This window comes from Crocodylus porosus, unplaced genomic scaffold, assembly GCF_001723895.1.
Source record: "Crocodylus porosus isolate Cpor-Errol unplaced genomic scaffold, CroPor_comp1, whole genome shotgun sequence".
In the NCBI taxonomy this organism is placed as follows: Eukaryota; Metazoa; Chordata; order Crocodylia; family Crocodylidae; genus Crocodylus; species Crocodylus porosus.
The window spans coordinates 79,247,619-79,252,146 of record NW_017728948.1 but is presented as its reverse complement, the minus strand read 5'-3'; the positions used below and the strand labels follow the sequence as shown (position 1 = coordinate 79,252,146).

The following is a 4,528-nucleotide window of genomic DNA, read 5'->3' as shown; positions in this document are numbered from 1 at the left end:
AGCTGCTGCCCATGGAAGGTGGGGCTGCTGCAGCCAGAGTGGAGCACAGACTCCAGCTCCCTCTCTCCGACAGGTGGCACAGCTGGAGTGGAGCCAATGGAGGGGGGCAGATGAGGGCTGGTAGCTGCAGGTGTGGGGCTCTCTGCCATGCTACCTCCCCCCTGGGGGTCTCTGCAGCCCATCAAGGGAGAGCTGTAGCATGAGGACAGAGCAGGGAGACTCATTTCCCCCGCTGGGAGCCCCACACTGCCATGACAAGGTGCTCCCTGCCTGCTCAGCAGCAGTGTGGGGGCACAACCCCATACCACCACCTCTGTTGCAGCCACTTCCCTCCCCAGGAGTGTGCCCAGTGGCAGGGAGCCAGACCCCTGCTGCCCTGGGATGAGCCACACATGGCTCCATCCCACTCCCCAGCCAGGTCTTGCAGCCACATGTTCCTACCCCAGTCCTGACCCCCAAGCCCTGGGCCCCATGGCCAGACCCAGGTGGGCAGCGCCCCCAGCACTGCACAACTTCCTCCCTCTCTCTGGGGGCTTCAATTCCCCTCCCCCCATAACATACCTGTGGGGAGCTGCAGGAGCTGCTCTCCATGCTGCCTGGCTGCCACATGCATATGTGCACGCATACATGCACAAGGTACCCCTTGCCTGATTGCTTTTCTTCCACTCTCCCCAGCTCCTTGCCAGCTAGAACTCTGCCTAAAAATAGTCTCCACCCCCACAAGCTCCCTTGCAAACCCCAAAAGCCCCCCTGGTCCTGCCAACCCCTCCCAGACCCTAGCAACTGCATGCAGGCACTGCCTGACCCCCTAAGCCCTTCTGATCCCTCCCACAGATGCTGCCTGCCCCTCCATCTCTTCCACAGATGCCACCCACACTCCCATTACTCCCATAGACTCTGCTTGCACCCCTGATCCTGCCTGCAGATGCTGCCTGCCCCCGCCATTGCTCTTGCAGATCTCACCTGGCCCCCCATCACCCTGCAGACCCCTGATTCCCCCCTCTAGCCTCCCCATTCCAATTTACTTTAGATCAGACAGCCATTTTTAATACGAGCTAAACTCCTCCTAATTCCCCCAAATGTCTGCACTTAGCCTAAGTGTCCATTTCAGATATAGAAAGCAGATGATGGGACAGTGTTATATAAAGGTTTGATTGTAATATAAAACTATATTCCACATCTCATTATACTCTGCTGAGTGTATATGCCGCAAAATGTACAGAAAAATCTCTTGCAGAAATGTCTTGGAGCACTTCTAAAATTGCATTGAAAAGGTTATCATCTCTGAGTCTGTTAAGCCAGTCCACTTTAGTATCATGAGTCCAACTGTATAGAGGTAAAAAAAGGAAAACAGATGACACCTAATAAGAAACTCTACAATAGCCTCAGTCTTTCTAAAGCAAATGACAGTTTTAAGATTCCATATCTCAGGGGTCTCTACAGCTTCAAGCAAATGTGAGCACCACTGGAAAGGTAAAAATGGGGTATGAAGATCCTGATGAATCCCAAAACCTTTCCTGTCAGGCAAGACTGAATGCTACCAATCCTGTGCCCCAGACTATGGTGGGAAGAGGGAGATTTCACATAATGGAGCAAAAAGGAGACACTTGTCTTTCAGGCTGATTTTATTCCAAAAATGGCAGCTTAGAAATGCAAAACATTAATGTAATTCCAAGGTCAAAGTTGCATTATAAATGTGGTTTATCAGATGACCATCACATAAGTGACATATACATATATGTAACATGTGTCCACAGAGCAAACAGAATGGCTACAGACATTACCTTTAGCTTCATGCATGTGATAACCTCAGAATGTGCATTGTGCTCTACCAAAGTAAGTTTGACAGTTCAAGTGTTCCTCCAGGATCTCCTGCTTCCCTGACTTTCAGTGATGTTTCCTCAACTCTCCAAAGTTCTTCCAATCACCTCTCAGCCATTAGTACTCTCCCAATCCAGCAAAAAATGTCCAGGAGACCTTCCGCCATTAGGTGACACCCTTACTGTGATTGGATTGTAGAAATGCTAAAACCCTAAGATGCAGTCCCTTCTGATATCCAGCAAATCTATTTCTGAGAAGCTATTATAGAAAGGATTCTTATTTCATTGTTGCTACTATCAGCTTGTTGGTGGCTCCTCATAATAAAAACTTAAGTTACTGACAGAGAAAGGCAGAGTTCATGAACAGAAATTATTGGAACCACTTAAGATCTGACTCATACCAACAACAATTTTACATGTTATACTTTCAACTCATAAAAGAAGCATTAATTAATTCTACCTTGTAAGATAACTTGATCTATAATGAGTTACAGTCTTTAACCTCTAGATTACCGGTTCATATCCCGATCAGAGTAGTAAGAGACACCTGTTCGGCATTCTAAATAATACACTTAAATCAGTGGTCTAAGTCTGTTGCTTGGTGAATGGGTTTTTCTACTTTTTGCACATTCTGCTCAGTCAGCAACGAGAGCATGCCAGAAGGCCTCCATGGGCACATCCAGATGAGCATGGTCATGAGGTATGTGACAAAATGTTTGCAGCACCACATATTGGACAGTCCAATGTTCTCTGCACTGCAAGGGTGCGCTGCCTGAACATGCACCGCTCCATTTTTTTCTATGAGGTTTTTTGTTACCCCTGGATATCCAGGGGTAAAAAAAAAAAAAAACTGCAGGGGAAAAAAGCAGAGCAGCGGACATTCAGGCAGCATGCACAGCTGAAAAGTGGAGCCAGGCTGCCTGGAGCCATGCTGCGGCTGCCAGCCAGGCTCCAACCCAGCAAGATCGCCACAGCTGTGGCTCCAAAGCCAGCCTCAGGGCCCCAGGTAAGGCTGCTGGGGCCAGGACGGTGGCACGGGCATTTCCTGGGGACAAGTAACAAGGTGTACCACTGCTACTTGTCCCTGGGGAACCAAACATCCATATATGTCTGGATGCACCCCATGTTGTAGGCCACCTGCAGCCAAGCAATAGAAGTCACTGGTGCTAGCCAGTTTCTTAATGTCCATGTTGGTTCCAGCCATTCAAAATATAGTAAAAAGGATGTATATCACAACAATATGATCAGTGATCTGGACAGCTGCCCCACATTCACACAATGCTGAGTTAAGAATGCCCCAAGAAAAGAGTTTAGCTCAAAAATAACCAAGGCTAGTGCATGGCATCATTCTTTGTGGGGTAGGTTTAGAATTGAGTAGGGAGTGAGGGTAAAGCCAGGTGTTACAGTTAGACAATGTTAAGAGCACTTAAAATATAAGCATCTTTACCTCATACTAAGTGCCCTCTGAACATCTCAGTTACACCATTTTAGGTGTGAGTTAACTCTGGGCTATGCTACCTAGCTTATATCAGGGTAAATTCAGTCTGCTCCACAGACATAAGGAAAAAAAATTGCAGGTCTCCAGCATCCCAGAATGCATTGCTACCAGCACCTCCCCCTGTCCCCAGACCATGGATAGAGCCTAGATCCCAGGGGTGGATCCAGATGTGCAGGCACATGCGGTTTGTGGCACTGCAAACTTCTTTGTAGCACTACAAACCATATGCATTGCACATTAAACCATGAGCAGTGCTGCTATTTTGAAGTGTAGAAGCAAAACTTGCTATCAGGATTTCCAAAAAAAACCCTGAAGAAAAAAATGGTGCAAATCACACCAGGGCAAATGCAAAGACAGGGGAGCAGGCAGCCCAGGGCAGTGAGGTTCCCTACACGCCAGCCATTCACTCCCTGGCTGTGTGGGGCACAGGATGCCTCAGGACAGGGGACCAGGCAGCCCTGTCTCCACACGCCACAGCATGGGGGCTCTACTGCAGCTGGCTGGGGTGCAATGTGCCTCTAGATGTGGGAGCAACCATCCCAGGGCTGCCTGGTCCCCTGTCTCAAGGCACACTGTGCCTGCTGGCTGGGGCACAGGGTACCTTAGTGTGGGGGGCTCCACAGCTGCCTGCTCCCCCATCTCCATGTGCTGCTCCCCAGCTGGACAGGGCACAGGGTGCTTCAGCACAGGGATTGCCTGCTGGCTAGCTCTGCACTGAGGCACCCTGTGCCCCAGCCAGCACCCCCCAGCTCCCACCCCCACAGCACATGGAGCAGCAGGATAATATGTCCCGCTGTAAAGCATATGGGCAGGGGCATGTACTGTGGCACAAAGTACTAGCACAATTTGTGTCTCTACTTTTTGTGCAGCTACAAAATGCACATCCCCTGCTCATGTGGACACAGTGCAAGTGTCCTGGTTCCTAGCTAAGCCCCTGCTTGCCAGCCCTCTAGTGGCAAGTCAGAGCTGTGCAACCAAAAAATGGTATTAACCCTTAATGTGCTACTGCTCACAGAATGTTCTAACTTTAATGTCAGTTAACATTCCAGAGATTTAATACGGTCTAAGTGCGATGTGTAAAGACATACAATTATTCCAAAATTCCACTTGCCATGTACTGATGCACCAGTTCTTTCTGTCCTCTGTTACATGAGGAACAATGACATTCTTTACCCTGAAGACTAATGGGCAACAAGATTGAATTCAGCCA

The 4,528-nt window shown here is 48.9% G+C and overlaps 1 long non-coding RNA gene across 1 annotated transcript; it reads right to left on the bottom strand.

Moving 5' to 3' along the window:
• Positions 1 to 206: 206 nt before the first annotated feature.
• LOC109322012 lies at positions 207 to 4,317 on the bottom strand. Its single transcript, XR_002104278.1, has 3 exons — positions 4,220 to 4,317; positions 1,053 to 1,055; positions 207 to 219 (listed from the first exon to the last, which is right to left on the bottom strand). It is a non-coding gene; the product is annotated as an uncharacterized LOC109322012 (long non-coding RNA).
• Positions 4,318 to 4,528: the final 211 nt, after the last annotated feature.